The following is a 20,999-nucleotide window of genomic DNA, read 5'->3' as shown; positions in this document are numbered from 1 at the left end:
CCACTGAAGAGACCAACTACATACATTATCTCTGGGGTCTAGTGGCTCTTTCAGTATTAGAGTGGCAGACATCCAATCAGAGGTAAAAGCCACAAAAGGCCACATCAAAAAGATTTTCTAGATGTTCCTGTCCAAAGGAAATGCCCAGCTTTAATTTCTCTTCCTGTAGAGCCAAAAGATTAGGACTGGAGAAGGCATCTCACTGTAATACTAACTCTGATGAGTTCTCTGGACAAATTCCAGACCATCTCTTTACAAAATGATGAATGATGAACAATGTTGATGTTTTGAAATAATCTAATTTGGTAGTCAGAAAATCCACTTAAATTCTATAATGTTCCACATGAATAGTCATGATAAAATACACTGGTTTAAATTAGGATGAAAGTATACAAACTATATATACTTTATCTCAAATTCCAAGATAATAAAACAAGGCTTTAAAAGATTTTAAAGTCCTTAAAGCAACAAGGAGAGTTGAAAAATATTAAAATATTGAAAACAAAAGCAATCAACAAGAATTTAGGAAAGTACTATGTCCAAACATGAAGAGAATCACTGCCCTATGAAATGGACTAAATATATGAAGATGTCACTATACAAATTCAGCAATAAGTTGTTATAGTGCAAGCAATTGAAATAAAAATACATTTCACACACTGAAGTAGCTCAGGCTTAGCAAACAAGTCTATTAGTAACCTTTCAAAGAACATATAAATTGAGATGGGAGATAATGACCTTTTCTTTAAAACAGAATAAAGCTCAATGAATGATACAGCTGTCAATTTCCATCCTCCAATATGGAGAAGTAGTTTCTTAGCTGTAATTAGTAATATCTTGTTGCTGATTATATGACTTAAAAATTACATAAAGCAATCTTACTGTCCTACATTTCTTCAGAAAATAACTGTAGGTTCTCAACATTAACTAGGTTCTCAACATAAAAGCACCTGTAAATGTACATATAAAATTGAAAGGATGTCCCAAGATAATTTTAGAGTGAAAAGCATTTTTGTCTATAGATACACATTCACTGCAATAAGTATAACATAGTACTTTCTACTGGATGACAAGTTCTTTATAATAACTTATGTGTATTATATGATTAGTCAACTAAAATTTAGTGAGCACCTACTATGTGTTAACAACCACATTAAGTACAAGATACTTATGAACATAATTGTCCCTAGTTGCTACTCTTATTATTGAGCTTTCAATATATGAATGCATGTTCATTAAAAGCCGATTTAAACTCAGAGACTATTTCTACAAAGTAAATGTTTAATGACATGCTTACGTTTATGACTGTCCATAAAAATCTGTTTAACTAAAAATGTACTAAACTAATAGTACCTATGAATGCAATTACCACAATATTACCTCATCATTATACAGTAATTAGTGTTTTCACATATATTCTCAATAGATTTAAATACCAACAATATGACATATAAAATAAGTAATATAGTGATTTTATAAATAAGGTAATCAGGCTCTGAGAGACATATGATTATGGTCACAGAATAAACTAGAATAGAGCCAAGGTTAGAATCTAGGAATGGGAGTAGTGTTTACTTTCCTACTCCTCCTCACTCTCCTTTCCTTAAACCTATCAAAAGAGATGCAGCATCAAGCAGTTTTGTGGTAAGGTGAGAGTCAAAGGGAGAAAAAAACGAAGCTCTCAGGCAACAATAGGGTCTGTGGTAGGAAGAGGGAAAATAAGGTACAGTTTAATGACAGTGAAGAAGAAAGGGGAGCCTACAGGATAGTCCAATAAGTGGATCATTCTTTACATATAAATATAGTTTGTAAACCAAAGACTCAATTCAAAACTTAAAAAAAACAAATGTTTCAAGGATTCTTCCACTAGAACTCTTTGCAAATATTGAGTTAGAAAAAAAAAGCTATTTCCTTCCATATAACTGAGTTCTCAAAACATAACACATAAAGAAAACTGCATCCCCTACTATACCCATTTGAACCTAAGTGTTCCAAAAGTAATGCAAATTCTAACCCTTCTCTCTAAGCATGAGATCCAAGTTATAAGACAATATTGCCATTTTAGTATGACATGCATGAATAATGATCTCTCCATTCCCTCTCTCAGCTGTTAATCAAATGCTGGTGCCAATGTACACATGTTTTTACTTACCCACCAGAGAATCCACCCAACCTAGGTAGCTCTAAAGTTGAACATAAATTAAGTTACAGGATACCACACCCCAGAAATTTTGTAATGACGAGGCCAACAGGGTCCTGACAAAGGATTTTGGTTCCACAGTTGTATCCACGTATCTAACTAACTTCATGTTCTATTATTCCATTTAATGACAAAAATATCCTTATCTTTACCATATATCCACAATCTCCTCACACAGGTAAATGACACAAACCTATGGTTCCTAGATTTAAATGCTGTGGACCACTAAAAATTTCCCCCCAAATTGTGGCACTACTATCAGGGTTTTCATCTAGGTAAGACATTTTTAAACACCTACAGTTCACAATCTCTATGAATTTATAAAGGGACATTAAACATCAGATAGCAAGAACACTACAATCTCATAATGAAGGACAGTCCTTACACTGAAGGAATTCAACCTAATGACAAACTCTTATTAGTGTACTTATTTTTCTCATTTAGTAACTAGGGAAGAACCACAGGGACAAGTACCAGTCCACTGTAGAGAGCAATGCATATATTCTATATATGCATATATAAGAGTGTTTATAACATATGTACATTTTAAACATCATTAATAAAAATGAAAACCTAGCTAAGGGCCGCCAAATTAAACGAATAGCATTACAAGTGCCTTTGAAGGTTCCCATGAGTGCCTGATTGCACCCCCTCCTTTCTAACTAGACTTAACCATTTTCCCAAATTCTGTTTTATTCATTCTGTTTTTTACCATATTTCTATCCCTATATAATATATTGATTCATTTTACTTTCATTTAAAATTTTTAAACTTTAAAAACTTTACATAAATGTCATCATACTGCAAAAACTTTGTTTTGTATATTCTTCCATGTTGATGTCTGTAGCTTTAAATCATTCATTTCATTGTTGCACGATAGGATACTTTATAAATATATTGTAATGTAGGTGTATTTATTCCACTGATGATGGCACATTTAGATTTTTCCAGATTTTTTCTTTTACAAAAAATTCTGCTAGTACATATTTTTTGAGAGTTTTACTAAGTCTAGGGTGTACTAAGGAGTATAAAAACTAGTTGGGATGTCTAACCTTTTGGTATCTCTGGGCCACACTGGAAGAAGAGTTATCTTGGGCCACACATTAAGCACACAAACACTAACAAAAGCTAATGAGCAAAAAAAAAAAAAAGAGTTTAAATAAAGGTTGTGTTGGGCTGCATTCATAGCTCTCCTGGACCGCATGTGGCCTTGTGGGCCACCGATTAGACACCCCTGGGGGTTTGCTCATCATTACCTTTGCTGTGTAATGCCAAAAAACTGTTTTATAAAATCATTCTACCAACTCATGCTTCCACCAATAGTAAATGAGAATTCCTGTCGTTTCACATCCTCACTGATATTTATAATTGTCAGACTTTAAAATTACTTCAATCTAGTGGGTGTGAAATTGATCTGTGCCAGTTTCCTAATAATGTTAAGCATCTTTTCACACTTTATCACCATTCTGTACCTCTTCTGTAAATAGCTATTTATGAGTTTTGGACATATTTTTCTAGTGGGTTTTAGTCTTTTGGTTGATCCATAAGAATACTTTACTTTTTTTTTTTTTTAAGATTTTATTTACTTTAGAAAGGAAGGGAAGGAGAGAAGGAAGGAGAGAAATCAGTGTGGGCCCTGCGGAAACTGGGCTCAATGTGTGCCGACACGCCCCTATGAGAATTTTACTTTCATGAATATTTATTGTCAGTTACATGCATTGAAATCTGTTTCTTTACTATTTTTATGGTATCTTTTAAAGAACAGATGTTTTTAAAGTCAACAAGGCAGAATGTCAGTCTTTTAGGCTTTGGGTGTTGTGTGTGTGTGTGTGTGTGTGTGTGTTTAAACCATTTCTTCCACCACAGATATTTTCTGTAGTTTGTTAAGTTTAAAAGCTTTATCTTTCCCATTTAATCTGGAATTGATTTTGTAAACAGTAGGAGAGATCTGTTTTCATTTTTCTCTCATATAATTTCCCTCCAGTGATTTATTGATCAATATGTTATAAATTGAGTTTCCATATATCCTTGGCTGTGTTTCTAAGTCTCTGCTGTGTTTCATTCATCTCTTTGTCTATTTGAGCAATAATAGCTCTTGCACTATTTACTAGAACATGATAGTAAGGCTATGTAACCCTCAACCCTTACTTGGCTCCGCTTCTTCAGGAATGTCTTAACTCTTTTTTGCCCTTTGCTCTCCCTAGAGAATTAAAAGAGGTCTTATCAAGGCACTATGATCATTTCAAGTACCATGAAAATCCTGTTGAGAAATGGACTCAAAACACATTGAACAGGTCAAATCAATTTGAGAAGTGACATGCTAATAATACTGAATTTCCCAATTAGAAGCACAGTGTATCTCTCCATTTACTGAAAAGACATAATGTCATACTTAGAATATGTACAGGTATTTCACACCTCTTGTTATATTTAAGGCTATGTACAACATGCCCTGTTATTTTAAACAGTATTTTTTTGAATTGCATTTTTCTAACAATTTGTTACTGGTACATAGAACTGAAGTTAGTATATATCCAGTAACTTCTTAACAATGTTAATAATTTACCTGTGAATCTGCATAAACAATTATATTAGCTGTAAAGAAAAATTCTTCCTTCCTTTGATTACTTTTATCCTATTGACTGGCTGAATTTCAAATGCACTGTTCGAATAAAGTGTAGGTGGTACACACCTTTTTCTTGTTCCTAATTCTATACACTGTTTATGCTATTACAGTTAGTTGTTCCAATTATTTCCCTTTTGCCACTGTTCCTTCTGTTCCCCCAGCCAACCCCCATTCCCAGTCAGTCTCTACACCATTGTTGATGTCCATGCATCCTTCATGTAAGTTCTTTGTCTATGCTATCACCTTCTTTCAGTCTCCATCTCCCCTCTACCAAATGTCAGTCTATTCTGTTTCTATACCTCTAATTTTATTTTGCTCGTTAGTTTTTGTTCACTAGATTCTAGAAATAAGTGAGATCATATGGTATTTGTCTTTCATTGACTGGCTTATTTCATTTAACATAACAGTCTCCAGTTCCATTCATGCTGTTGCAAAGGTAAGAATTCCTTTTATTTTTACTGCTGAATATTATTCCATTGTGTAAATGCACCAGAACTTTTTTATCCACTCATCTTACTGATGGGTCCTCAGGCTGTTTGCAAATCTTGGCTGTTGTAAAAAAAATACTGCTATGAACATAGGGGTGTGTATATTCTTTTGAACTGGTGTTTCAGGATTCTTTGGATATATTCACAGAAGTGGAATCACTGGGTTAAAAGACAGTTCCACTTTTAATTTTGTGAGGAAACACCACAGTATTTTCCAGAATGGTTGTACCAGTCTGCATTCCCACCAACAGTGCACTAGAGTTCTCTTTTCTCCACATCCATGCCAGCACTTGTTTGTTAATTTATTAACAATAGCCATTTTGACAGGTGTCAGGCGATATTTCCTTGTTTTAATCTGCATATCTCTGATGGCAAGTGATGTTAAGCCTATTTTCATATGTCTATGGGACCTCTGTATGTCCTCCTTGGAGTCTCTGTTTGGGTCCTTTGCCCACTTTTTAAATTTGATTATTTGTCCTCCTGGTGTTGAATTACATGAATTCTTTACATATTTGGTGATTAAACCTTTGTCGGATGTATCACTGGCAAATATGTTCTCCCATATAGTCGGTTCCTTTTCATTTTGCTGATGGTTTCTTCAGCTATGCAAAGCTTTTTAATTTGATGTAGTCCCATTTGTTTATTTTTTCCTGTTTTCCTTGCCCTAGGAGATATATCAGCAAAAATACTGCTACACAACATATGTAAAATTTTACTGCTTACAATTTTCTCTAGGATCTTTATGGTATCACAACTTACGTTTCTAAGTCTTTTATCCATTTTGGGTTTATTCTGGTATATAGTGTAAGTTGGTAGCCTTTTTGAAAGTACTACTCCAGTTCTTACAACAGCATTTATTGAAGAGCCTGTCTTTACTCTATTGTATGCTCTTGCATTCTTTGTCAAATAATGACCATTAAGGTGTGGATTTAATTTCTAGACTCTCTATTCTGTCCCATTCATTTATGTGTCTGTTCTTAATGCCAGTAGCAGATTGTTTAGATTAGAGAGGCCTTGTACTATAGTTTGCTATGAGGTATTGTGGTCCCTCCAACTTTGCTGTTCTTTCTAAAGATTGCTGAGGCTATACAGGGTCTTTTTGGGGTCCATAAATTTTTGAAATATTTGTTCTAGGTCTGTGAAATATGCCATTGCTATTTTAATAGGAATTGCTATGAATCTACAGGCTGCTTTGAGTCATATGGACATTTTAATGATATTAATCTTCTAATTCATGAACATAGTATATTCTTTCATTTATTTGTAGCTTCCTCAATTGCTTTCTTCAGCATCCTATAGTTACAGGTCTTTTACCTCCTTGGTTAAATTTATTTCTAGGTACCTCATTTTGTTACTGTGTGCAATAATAAATGGGATTGTTTTCTTTGTTTCTCTTTCTCATAATTCATCATCATTGAATAGAAATGCCATTGATTTCTGTAAGATTTTTTAAATTTATTTTTAAGGAGAAAGAAAGGGAAGGAGAAAGAAGAGAAACACTGATGTGTAGTTGTCTCTCATGCACCCTCAACTGGGAACTTGGCCCACAACCCAGGCATGTGTCCTGACTGGGAATTGAACCAGCAACCCTTTGGTTCACAGGCTGGCACTCAATCCACTGAGCCACACTAGCCAGGGCTAAATGCCATCAATTTCTGAGTATTGATTTTGTATGCTGTTACTTTGCTGAATTAATTAGGTCTAGTAGGTTTTTGGTGGAGGCTATATGGTTTTCTATGGACAAGATCTTGTTATCTGCAAACGACACTTTTACTTCCTCCTTTCCAATATGGATGCCTTTTATTTCTTCTTGTCTAATGGTTATGGATAGGACTTCCAGCATTCTGCTGAATAAGAGTGGTGAAAGTGAAAACCCCTGTCTTGTTCCTGATCTTAGAAGAAACACTTTTAGTTTTTGCCCTTGGAGTATGATGTTAACTGTAGGTGTTCCATATACAGTCCTTATTATGTTGAGGTATGATCCTTCTATTACCACTTTGCTGAGAATTTTATAATAAATGAATGGTAGGTTTTATCAAATGCTTTTCCTGCATCTGTTGATATGATCATGTGATATTTATCTTTCATTTTGTTTATGACATATCTCATTTATTGATTTGCAAACAATGTACCAACCTTGCATTCCCAGGATGAATATTACTTGATCATAGTGTATGTGATCTTTTTAATGTATTGTTGGATCTAGTTTGCTAATATTTTGTTAAGGTTTTTAGCATCAATGTTCAACAGGGATATTGGCCTATGGTTTTCTTTGTTTTGCCTGTACCTGGTTTTGGAATTTAGATAATATTGGCCTCATAGAAGGAGCTGGGAAGCCTTCCCCCTTCTTGAGTTTTTTGGAATACTTTGAGAAGGAAAGGTGTTAGTTCTTTTTTTGAATGGTTGGTAAAATTCACCTGTGAAGCCATCTGGTCCAGGACTTTTGTTTGCTGGGAGGGTTTTTTGTGTTTTTTTTTTAAGTACTGCTTCACTAGTTGTTATTGTTCTATTCAGGTTTTCTGCTTCTTCTTGAATTATTTTTGGGAAATTGTATGATTGTAGAAATGTATCCATTTTGCCCGTTGTCCAATTTCTCGACATATAGTTGTTCATAATGTTTTCTTATAATCCTTTGTATTTCTGTGGTAACAGTGTTATTTCTCTTTCATTTCTGATTTTACTTATTTGGGCTCTCTCTCTTTTTTTCTTTATGGGTCTGGTTAAAGATTCATCAATTTTATATTTTTAATGAACCAGCTCTTGGGATTTATTGACCCTTTGAATTGATTTTTTAGTCTGTATGTCATTAATTTCTGCTCTGATCTTGATTATTGCCTTTCTTCTATTCCCTTTTGGTTTTGTTGTTTTTCTAGTTCTTTTAGGTGTAGGGTTAAATTGTTAAATAGTTGAGGTTTTTATATCTTCTTGAGGTATGCCTATATTTCTATGAACTTCTCTTTAGGATTCCCTTCACTGTGTCATATAGGTTTTGGGTTGTATGTTCATTTTCATTTGCTTCCAGGTACTTTTCAATTTCTTCCTTGATCTCATTGATGACCCACTCATTATTTAACAGCACATTATTTAGACTCCATGTATCTGAATGACCTTTGGGTTTTTTAACTGAGCTTTATTTCTAGTTTCATGCTTTTGTGATAAAAAAAACCTTGATTTCAATTTGCTTGATTTTATTTTTTGTGTCCTACCACATGGTCTATGTTTGAGAATGATCCTTTTGCACTTGAAAAGAATGTGTAATTGGATGCTTTGAAATGAAATGTTCTTTAAATATAAATTAAATCCATTCAATCTAGTGCCATTTAAGGTCATTGTTTCCTTCTTGACTTATTGTCTGGAAGATCTATCTTATGGTGACAGTGGAGCGTTAGAATCCCTTACTGTGACTGTACTGGGGTTGATCTCTTCCTTAAATTCCACTAAGATTTTCGTTATATATTTAGATGCCCCTATATTGGGTTCATACATGTTTATAAGGGTTACATCCTCTTGTTAGATTGATCTCTTTAGTATTATTTAATAACCTTCTTTGTCTCTCTTTATGGCCATTGTTTTAATGTCTATTTTATCAGATACATGTATCGCTACCCAAACATTTTTCTCATCTCCATTTCACAGAATATTTTTTTCTAGCCCTTCACTTTCACCCTGTGTAAATCTTTTGTTCTGAGGTAGGTCTCTTGTAGGCAGCATGTATATGAGTCATATTTTTTCTTCATTCAGCTACCCTGTGTCTTTTTAAAAATATTTTATTTATTTATTTTTAGAGGTAAAGGGAAGGAGAGAGGGAGAGAAATATCAATGTATGGTTGCCTCTTGTGCGTCTCCCACTGGGAACTGGCCTGCAACCCAGGCATGTGCCCTGACTGGGAATCAAACTGCGATCCTTTGGTTCCCAGGCCCGCGCTCAATCCACTGAGCTACACCAGCCAGGGCTACCCTGTGTCTTTTAATTGGAGCATTCAAACCATTTACATTTGAAGTTATTATTGATAAGTACTGGCTCATTCATGGCCATTATATCTTTATATCTATGCTTCTCTCTCTATTACATCTTCTTAAAGCAGTCCCTTTAACATCTCTTGTAATGATGGTTTGCTGTTATGAATTCCTTTAGCCTTTTTTTGTGTGTGTCTGGAAAACTCTGTATTTAGCCTTCAATTTTAAATGATGGTCTTGCTGGGTAGAGTCTTCTTGGTTGCAGATTGCTTTTTATTACTCTGAATACTTCATGCCAGTCCCTTCTGGCATGAAGTTTTTCTGTTGAAAATCAGTTGGCCATCTTATTGGAGCTCCCCTTGTGTGTAACTAACTGTTTCTCTCTTGCTGTCTTTAAGATTCTTTCTATGTCTTTAAGCTTTGCCATTTTAATTATGATGTGTCTTAGTTGGGTCTCTTTGGGTTCTCCTTTATTGGGTTTCTCTGTGCTTCCTGAACTTGTGTGACTTTTTCCTTCACCAGCTTAGGGGAGTTTTCTGTCATTATTTCTTCAAACTGGTTTTCTATCCCTTATTCTTTTTCTTCTCCTAGTATCCCTTGATGTGGATATTGGGTTGTTTCATGTTGTCTAAAAGTTCCCTTAAACCATCCTCATTCTTTTTAAGTCTTTTGTTGTTGTTGTTGTTATTTTGATTGGGTATTCTTCTTTCTACCCTTGTCTTCCAAATTGCTAATTCAACTGTCTGGTTCATCTAGCCTGATTTTAATTCCTTCTAGTGTATTCTTCACTTCAGATATTTCATTCTTAATAGTGTATTCTTCATTTCAGATATTTCATTCTTAATTTCCAACTGATTAGTAGTCATGGTTTCTATGTCCTTTTTCATGCTTATGTAGCTCCCACAAAATTCTTTGTATGTCTCACTAAGTTCCTTGAGCATCTTTATAACCATTACTTTGAATTCTATGTCTGATAAATTGCTTGCCTCAATTTCATTTAACTCTTTATCTGGGGATTCCTCCTTTTATTTCATTTGAGGGATGTTTCTTTGTCTTCCCATTTTAGCTGACTCTTTTTGTTTGTTTCTAGATATTAGATAGATCTGCTTTAACTCCCTGCCTTCATGGGGTGGCATTATGTGGCAGGAGTCCTGTGGGACTCAGTGGTGTAATCTCCTTAATCTCCTAAGCTAGATGCTCTAAGGAATGCCCCTTATGAGGGTTATGTGGGTTCTCCTGTTGTATTTGGGTCCTGTTCATTGGTGGGTTCTCTCCTCCAGCTGGCTGACTGAGAGGCTCAACTACCACCACATCTTGTACACTTTTGTACAGGTACTGCTGGGTTCACCTTTTGGATATAACTCTAATATCTGAAGTTGGTGTAAGCCAATGCCAGATGCTGTCCGTATCTAGTTCTAAGCAGCCAGTCTGAAGCTACAAGTGATCCATAGTTTGTGGCTAACTCTTTCAGGCTTGGCTGTGTCTGGGATGACCCTTACTGCTCTGCAAGGCTGGCTTTTTATTGGCGCAGGGCCCACTGGTGGGTCAACTAAGGACAGAAGGCACTGCAGGATCCACCTACACCTGCACCTGGCTGAGGTCCTATAGTTAGTCTAGCTACTAACCTGTCTGTTTCTGAGAGGGCTTCTGGCAGAATCTGGAGAATGGGACCCTTGGATCTTCCATAGTAGGTGCTTCCATGAAGTTCAGACTAAAAGAAAGATGGTAAGAGTGTTCCCCCATCCCCGCACCACATGTCTGAGTCTGTCTCAGATTATTTTCCTGAACTTGGCAAATAAGCCCCTATTAGGAAAGCAGGTAGGGCCTCCAGAGCCCAGAGTTTTGGTCTGCTGGAAATCCGGAGGGCATTGTTAGGCTCTCCTATGAGGGGAAAGCACCAGACTAGTTCCCAGGAAAGGGTATGAAATGGCCACTTGGGAAATGTACAGTCTCTATAATCAGAGGATTCTTGTCATTCATCAATTCTGAAAGGTCCTTAGCATCATCTCATTTAACATTGCCTTTAACCCATTAAATTATAATTTGCAACTTAACCCAATTGGTACAGATGCAGACATTGGTCTGGATGGTGGGTAGTTTATGCAGATTCTCTCTGGTGGTAGCTTGTTATCCCATGTGTTTACTGATTTTTCCACACCTTTGTCAGCATTTGGTGTTCTCAGTGTTTTAAATTTTAGCCATTTTAATAGGTACATAGGGCAACTCGTTGTTGTTTGTTGATTTTTAATTATGAGCTCATATGTAATTCTTTGAGGCCTGGGTTTAAAACACTCTTTCTCTAAAAAGAATCTGTGTCAACTACTCTGAGCACCTATGAGCACTATTATAACCCAGTATCACTTTAAACCAAAGTGGGAAGTGTTTTTGTTTTTGCCACAGACTACGAATTCTGGCCACAGGCCTACATTAGTATGTACTTGTGCATCTTAAGGAAGAGTCCCTCTCTCCTCCATTCTACCTAGAAACAAGTCCAACACAAGGAAATACAGCACCAACTTCCTCTGCAGGCATTTTTCCAGTTCGGGGTATTTTTTTTTAAACTAAGAATGCTGCCCTTCATGACCCCTAATTTCATATAGAAAGATCTCCAATTCAAATTTCCTTCATGAATGAGCCATAGGCCTTTTCTCCGTTCTCTTGTTAAAACCTAAGCTTTAGACTTTCAGATATTAGCAGTTGTTAGGACAAATGCTGGTTCCATCAGGGTTCCTACTCTATCAATAATTCTGCTACTCCGATTAATTTTGCTACTTCACTGACAGTTCAGCCACACTTTAAAAATCAAGTTTCAAAACACTGTATCTAACATTTTGATGTTCTTACTAGGAAGATTTTTTTTTTGAACATCCAGATTGTCATGTTACTGGAACTGAAAGTTTCCTTACGTGTTTTCATGGTTCCCAGTTTTTGCCCCTACGTTTTCTAATTACAAATTAAACTCTTCAAGACAATGGCTGAGAACATCATTTTTGGTTTGCTCTTACTCTCTACTACAGAACTATGTATTAAGCAGGCCAAACAAGGGCCAGTTCCAGAAAGAAGACTGTTGGAAAATACTCCACAGGGGTTATTGGTCCACCTCTCACAAACATCCTCCCTTCACCTAGAAAAAGGTAAGTCTGCTGGACTTTCGCTGCTTCATCCTTAAGTAAAATTTAGGTAAGTTCAAAGTTACAACAACCAAGGAAAATGAAAACAACAAAAGTACTCCCAGATGGATTGTTTATCTTCTCTCAGAAAATGTGAAATGTTACTTTGTCAATTAAATTGATATTATCTTGCCAAATTTTGATAAGTTGGTATTTATCAAAAATACAGAAAACTTGCCTCTACGTGCATCAAATAAGACAGGGAAAATTGTAGCACTAAACTGCATACTTGAAATTCTTTTACTACTCTAGCTAAGCGTTACCAACCTCTCAGACTTTGGAAACAAATAGGGTAAAAATCTCAATAGAAAAGAGTTGGTAAACTAGTGCATGTGATATGTGATAATCTTTTAATGTTGTCTTAAGCAAACAAAAAAATACATATGACATTATAGGGGTAAATTATCCTTCAGTGCTCTTAATGTTCATCTTACTGCTTTGTTAAAGTAATAAATTACTTTATTAAAAAGTAAAAAGGCCTGGCAAGGGTAAGACAGACTCCTCTCATATTTGTAAAGACACTTAAAGCTAAATTATTCTTTCCCACTTTTCAATAAATGCTTTCAAAGTATTAGAGTAAACATAGATACTACAACATTTCAGAATAGAATTTTCTATTTCAGAATAGAAATTCTGAAAAAATATTTTATTCTGAGTTTCTTTATTTAAATATATTTTATTGACTATGCTATTATAGTTGTCCCAATTTTTCTACCCTTTATCTTTTCTTAATTTGCTAAATATCACTGTATATTTTCTCTTATTATTTAACAGGTACTTTCATAGCTCTTTGAAGCAACTACCCAAATTCAAAGAATTTCAAAACAGAAAACAGCACTGTTTTAAGAAATAACTGCAGAAATCTGACATATTTTGAGGGCTGAAAATTAAGTAGAAAATTGACATGAACTCCAATTCATACTAATTCTAAAAAAAACAACCTATAGGTATAAAACAAAGCACAGCATTTGGAGGAAAAATTAAAGGTAGTGGAGCTGGGGAAGGGGAGATAAATTCAAGCTCTCTTTTAGGTAAAACAATTTTCATGGAATATAACACACATATTCAGGAACATACTTGATATGTGTTCCATACACATATGGTCACATACATGTTCAGAATAGATCCAAAGAATGCCTTACCAAGGAAGGAGGAACTGCTTCGGTTCATGGAAGAAACTAATGCCTGAGTCTCCTTTCGTCTGTGAACCAGTTTAATGAAGGTACACAGTGTTAGTCACCTGAGATTATACCAGCAGTATCTACAACTGTCACTCTGGGGAATCTGGTACATCTTCACACTAGAAAACTCTGTCAGAGAAAATCCTTTACTTGAAAGTTTTCTATTTAGCTGTACATGTGTCATGTTTAAGGTTGCCAGAGCATTCAAGGGGACCGGCTTCCCAGGCTTAAGAGAACTTTCTAAAAGATAAACACAATACTAAATATTGACATTTTAATTCCAGCCTAGATGAACCAAGCATGATCTAAACTAATTTTAATAAATCTGATTAAGTAAAACTTTTAGTTTCTGAGTTTTTAAAATTTCAATGCTTAAAAAAATAACTTGAAGTGGACTTATTTAAGTTTTGGCAAAGCAACATTTCATATTCTCTCACAAAGTACCACAATTGAAAGATAATTAAAAAAATAAACCCATGTAAAATAGTTTTTTATGACCAAAAAGTGAAAGGGTTGCTACAAGATAAATTATATTAACTCAACAAGCTGTGATAACAACCCAGTGGATGAGCTATAATTGAGTTGCTAGGCTCCCGTGGCTCTGCCCTTATTCAAAAGTAGAGAGAATAGGGAGACAATAGGCCTAATCAGCCTGTCTTTCTTTCTTGAAAACAACTGACATACATTATGCTCAAAGAATTCACCATACATAAAACAAATACAATCCTATTGAAAAGTCTATACTCACTTTTCAATAAACCACTTAAGTTAAAATTATTTTGAAGTAAACTGGTACTTCATTTTTGAATAAAGGAACAAGTCTGACAAATACACAAATTTTGGAATAATCTGAATCATGATCATAATCTAAATGTCCAACAAATAAAAGAATATCTTGATGTCTGCTTTAGTGAGGAGAGTCACAATCTCCGTCCGCAGTTCCTCCCCAAAAAGAAAATCCTAAAATGACAAAAGAGGCTACAAAAAATTGTTTTTAAGAGAAAATGATCTACTATAAATTGGTATGAAATAATAAGCATGAAAGAGACTCGGCTAAAAAATAGAAAGAATAAAAATCTTTGCTATTGTAAAGCACTGGCAAAACATAAATTTCTAGCACCACAGCATGTATAACACAAAAAAGAAAATAGCTGACACTATAATTCACTTCAGTATAGTGGACCAGTTAAAAATATGGGCTTTGACAGTCCTGAATTTGAAACTTGCCTCTGACATTTACTAACTTTTGTGAATTTAAATGATTTTTTTGACTTCTGACTTTTGTGAATTCAAATGATGTTTTTATTCTCATCCAAGGACATGCTTATTGATTTTAGAGAGAGGGGAAGAGAGGGAAAGAGGGAAAAAAATTGATGTGAGAAACATCAATCAGTTGCCTCCCATACTCATCCCAAACCCAGGGATGAACCCACAACCCAGGCATGTCCTGTAAGTGAGAATCGAACCTGCAACCTTTCAGTTTACAGGGTGATGCTCCAACCAACTGTGCCACACTGGCCAGGGCTAAACAAATTTTTAATATCCCTAATCCTTAGTTTTTTCACTTGTAAAGCAGACATAGTAACCCAGCCTTTTCTTGTGGGACTGTTTGTACATACAACTTCTGGCATGATAGCCAAACTCAGTAAGTGCTCAATAGATGGTAACTATTTGTGTGAGTCCAACAAATATCATCAAAGCAAATGCCATTACTTTCCTGCTGCATGGTCATCCACTCTCTTGCAGGATTCCCTTTTAGCAAACAGGAACAATATTACATGTGAGATTCATGTTGGAGAACAGCTACCAGCACATGAAGATCACCCCCAAAATTGCACTTAATCATTTGAAAATGAAACTGTAAGCTTTATAAGGGCAGGAACCAGCAGATAAAAGATGTACATGGTGAGTCTAGATTCAACAGGAGTAGGAGGTGGAATAGGAATAGATTCTACTTAAGGACACAGAAAAAGAGTATGTGAGATAAAAGATAATGTTGCAGTTGCCTTTGAAAATGAAATATATCACAGTTCACCTAATTCACTTCCTTCCACATGTAAAATACTCTCAATGCCTTCCCTTACCTCCCAACCCTCACCAAATGTCATCCTATTGCAGCACTAGATGTAAGGCCAGGATCTGTTACCTTGAAATCAGGTTCAAGTGCAGATGGTTCTCCTTGGGTTTAGTTCCTCACACAGAGCTTATGTACAACTCCTCTTAAGCCAAAATACCACCATCTCAAAAGATAACTTATTTGCCCCACTGCAAAAAACCAGGGATAGGATTGAAATAGACTCCTGAGCTCTAAAGATGTAGAGGATGGAGAGTTATACAGAAGGCACATAATAGTACCATAACAACTGTGAAATCTGCTCAGATTATGTCATCAGCAACTTGATTAGAACATAATTTCTGTTCCCTGAAGAACAGCCCTCTGTGAATCTTAACTCTGCTTCTGGAGTTCTGGCTCCATCCTCTGAATCATTCTTTCTATTTCATAAGAAATAGTCCATGTTTATATCAGCATAGCTCTCTCCATCCACTTTCTAAACATATAGGACTAGAATCCCCCATGCACACAACGGCTCTTTATAGTTGAAATATGTCTATTCTTTTCTGTGTATGCTGTGGTGCTTCCTTCCATTAGAACCACTTTTATATAAACTTTGTGGGTTTCCTATGAATTTCACTGAAATTAACTCCATTAGACAGATGACACATCGACATATCTCTTTGAGGTAGCACACTTTCTACTTTGGGCTGAGTGTCACGGTGCTGTGGGATATCAGACTTAAGAGTGCTTAGAAGATTTTCTGACTATCTGAGACATTCTAAAAAGGTATGCCTTTAAGACTCTTTAAGCCTCTCTCAGAAAAGCTCTAAAAGGAGTTGTCTTAAATCTTTCTGAGGTCTCAACAAAGAATTTTACAGAAACAAAATTCTTTGTTTTGATTTGATCTTTACTCTGAGGCCATTTTTCACTAACAGCACCCTGGGATTTAAGAATTATTAGATGAGCAAAGTGAAGGGGGAGGATATTCCACAGTGGAAAACCACAATAAATAAAAGCAAAGTCTCACTGGGGAACAGTGAAGAAAGCCATTTATCTGGGTTCATTATGCGAGGAAACAAAGCAAAAATAGAAGGACGCAGTAAAAGCAGGCGTACTAAGAGCACTGACAACCTTTATTATGCAGTCTACCATTTATGCTCTTGGCAGCCAGTTTCCACTTGCCCGTCCAAATGTCACTGCATCAGATATACACGGCGTGCTTTATAAGCACACGGTCTCACCCTAGAGATTTGAAAAGGTTGCAGCAGAATCTGTATCTAAGCGAAGTTCCCAGGTGATTCTCAAAAACAGCCAGAGTTAGGAGCCACTGCCCTAGGTGACAGTTGGCAGTTGACTTCTTGAGAATGGAAATGACATCAATGCAAAAGCATCTAAATGAAGTTTTTAGTTACAAGCATGAATAATAAAAGGTGCTGTGCTTTGTTTTATAGCTATAGGTTGTTTTTCTTTAGAATTAGTATAAATTAGAGTTCATGTTAATTTTCTACTGAGTTTTTTCAACCTTCAAAAATATGTCAGATTTCTGAAGTTATTTCTTAAGACACTGATATTTTCTGTTTCAAAATCCTTTGAATTTGGGTAGTTGCTTCATAGAGCTATGAAAGTACCTGTTAAATAATACAAGAGAATACACAGTAACATTTGGCAAATAAAGAAAATCAGAATAAAATATTTTTTCAAAATTTCTCTTCTGAAATGCTGCAATATCTATGTTTATTCTTCAGCTTTTCCAGTGCTTCTATAGAAACTGAAATACTTTGAAAGCATTTATTGAAAAGTGAGAAAGAATCATTTAGCATTGTTTTAAGTATCTTTACAAAGATGAGAGGAGTCTGTCTCATCCTTGCCAGGCCTTATTAGTTTTTAACAAAGCAGTAAGATGAACATTAAGAACACCAAAGGATACTTTACCCCCATAAACATGTCCCTCTCTCTCTCACATACACACCCACACACACACACGCACACACACACACACACGAGGGGGTACCACCAAAATGAAATTTATTTCTTAAAAATTATATATTTATACTTACATGTTTATTTTTTATACCCATAAAAACATGTTAATTGAAGAATTCAAAAATGGAATTATAATCCTAACTATTAGTCCAGAAATGGACTATTATTCCGGAAATGGAATGATAATTAGGAGTTTCTTCAAAGCAACCCATTTAGGTGTGTGGGTGGGAAGGAATAATTGAAACAAAATTGGCCACGCACTGATAGTTACTGAAGACTGGTAAAGTTTATACAGGGATTCATAAAATTATTCTTTCTGCTTTTAATATTTAAAAATATCTACTTAAAAAAACTATTCAGCCAGCCAATTTCACTTTTCAAAGATACTGAAGCCTAAACAGAGAACTTTAATACAGATCAGTAGTTTATTAATGTATATTTTAATATATTTTACTGACTATGCTATTATAGTTGTCCTATTTTTTCTCCCATTTATTCCCCTCTGCCCTGCACCGACCCTCCCACAAGCATCCCCCATGCCTTAGTTCATGTCCACGGCCGTACATATAAGTTGTTTGGCTTCTGCATTTCCTACATTATTCTTAAACTCCCCCTGTCTATTTTGCACCTACCATTTATGCTTATTCCCTGCACCTTTCCCCTCAACCGTCCCCCTCCCTGCTGATAACCCTCCATGTGATCTCCATTTTGTGATTCTGTTCCTGTTCTAGTTGTTTGCTTAGTTTTTGCTTTTGTTTTTTTAGGTTCAGTTGTTGATAGTAGTAGGTATATCGTCATTTTACTGTTCATAGTTTTGATCTTCTTTTTCTTACAAGATAAAAAAATCAAAAGATAATGATAAATGATAATGTTTAATATGTATCTCAAATATAGTTTAATATATATTCAACATTAGAGGATTATCAAATGTCACATACTAGTTTCTCAGCTGTTTTCTTTTGAGGTTTCCAAAGTCTGAGAAATTGATAACTCTTATCAAGAGTGGTAAAAGAAAAACCCTGGCTGGTGTAGCTCAGTGGATTGAGCGCAGGTCTGTGAACCAGAGGATCGAGGTTCAATTCTCAGTCAGGGCACATGCCTGGGTTGCAAGCCAGTTCCCAGCAGGGGACACACTAGAGGCAACCATACATTGATGTTTCCCTCTCTCCTTCCCTTCCCCTCTAAAGATAGATAGATAAATAAATAAATAAATAAATAAATAAATAAATAAATAAATATTAAAAAAAAAAAGAGTGGTAAAAGAATGTCACCTATACAGTTTACTGCTACAATTTTCCTTTTCTTATTTTATGCATGTAGGGGCAAGTATTCTGTATTTTTGATAACTAGGAAGACAGTATCAATTTAAACCAAGCAGCACTTGCACATTTTCTGAACCTGACTTGGATGCGGCTTGAACAAGCCTGCTGAAAAAGGCGTGGTGACAGCCCGAGGCACTGAGTGTGGAGTAGGTGTTAGGTTAAGTATTTATTAATTTTGTTAGGTGTAATAAAGGTCTTGTGGCTATATAAAAATGTTCTGACCCTTAAGATGCATTAAGTATTCTGAGGCACGCATCATGAGGTCTATAATTTAATTTACTCTAAATATTTTAGTTCCATCCCTAAATAAATGAAACAAATACAACAAAGCTAATTGCTTAAATCTACTTGGTGGGTATATTAGTGTTCATTGTACTAGTTTCTCAAATCCTCTCTTTGCCTGAAAGTGTTCCTGATAAATACAAATGAGGGTAAATTACTAGTAATTAACCCTTTTGTTACTTCATTAAGTTTCAAGTTAAAGAATTCCCCTAAATACTCTAGTGTACAGTTAAATGAATCAGATAAACCATATCTAAAACAGTAAAAATTCTGGTGCACAGAATGAAAAAACCAGTTAAGATGTACCCTTTCAGAATTTTGTCTTAATGAAACTTATTTATATCAGTGTACCATATATGTATTTTCAGGCTTAAAAAAAAAACAACATTTAGCAACAAAAATCCTAGCTTTCCAAAATATATTTGACAATTAAACAATAAATGTTAACATAATATTTTTATTTTCTGGCACAGTTTTCCCAGTTCTAACAACGCTATAAAAAAAACGTTTCCATCTATCTCTGGCTGGTGTGGCTCAGTTGGTTGGAGTGTCATCCTGTAACCAAAAGATTGCGGGTTTGATTCCTGGTCAGAGCAGATACCTAGGTTGCGGGTTCAATTCCCATTCTGGGCACATACAATTCCCGATCTGGGTTCACATGGGAGGCAACCAATCAATGTTTCTTCTCTCACAATGATGTTCTTGGTTTTGAAAGCAGAAGTCTTTTCACCACAGCTATCAGTAGTACCACAGAAGAGTTCACAGAATTTAATTAGATAAACTTTGTTAAGGAGTAGAATCCAATATATAAACCTTATCAATGAAGAATAAGGAAGTGAGATCCATAATCCCCAGGACTTCCGAATACTCTTTCAAAGGGTCTAGAAGGTTAAAACTATTTAATAATACTTTTTCACTGCATTGACATTCCCACTGATGGTACAAAAGCAATGCTGGGTAAAACTGTGAGCACCTTAGCACAAATCAAGGCAGAGGCACCAAACTATAGTAGTGGACACTCATTTCTTCACTGCCATGAACTTGCAGAAACTGGCCAGTTTCACTTATGAATATTTTTGATAAAACAGTAAAAATATTAACTATAAACCTTGAGTACAAGTGGTTTTAATATTCCATTAAAACCACTGTGAAAAATAAGAAGTATGTATAAAGCACCCCCTTATACTAGATTTTAAATTGCATCAACACTTGGTAGATCTGCATAATTCAGTCACAACTATTTCCTACATGACTAATGCATAATATTACAAAATCATGTATGATTAAAGAGCCATTTAAAGTTCAAGATAAATCAATGGATTTTAATTAAAAAGGCCAAAACACTTACTGACATGGTTTCATATTCCATATTGTAATGAACATTTAAGAAAGTACCACTTGTCAATTTTGGTATAGTATCAAAGAAGAATAGCCACAATTATGTATACAAGCTATGATTGCCAGTGACACAAGTGTGAAGCCAAACTGTCATATCAAATCATCACATCACAACAGATTGACTGCAGAAACAGATATAAAAATTCAGGTGTCTTTTTTTTAAATCAAGAAATCGAAAGGAGTTTCTCAAATTGTAAAATAGTAGTTCTCAACTAGAGATGATTTTTGTCCCTCAAAGGACATTTGGCAATGTTTAGACATACTTCTGACTGTCACAACTGGGGAAAGTGCTGTTGATATCTAGTGGGTAGAGGCCTGTGATGTTGCAAAACATCC

At 35.3% G+C, this 20,999-nt stretch overlaps 1 protein-coding gene across 1 annotated transcript in view; it reads right to left on the bottom strand.

Moving 5' to 3' along the window:
- OSBPL8 (oxysterol binding protein like 8) overlaps nt 1-20,999 on the bottom strand; it is a gene marked incomplete at its 3' end in the record, with an annotated part of 149,703 nt that overhangs the window by 36,464 nt on the left and 92,240 nt on the right.

Source organism: Artibeus jamaicensis, unplaced genomic scaffold, assembly GCF_021234435.1.
Source record: "Artibeus jamaicensis isolate MK-2021 breed Jamaican fruit bat unplaced genomic scaffold, CSHL_Jam_final scaffold_584, whole genome shotgun sequence".
Classification (NCBI taxonomy): Eukaryota; Metazoa; Chordata; class Mammalia; order Chiroptera; family Phyllostomidae; genus Artibeus; species Artibeus jamaicensis.
Note: the sequence above shows the minus strand (reverse complement) of the source record. Positions and strands in the feature narration are given on the sequence as shown.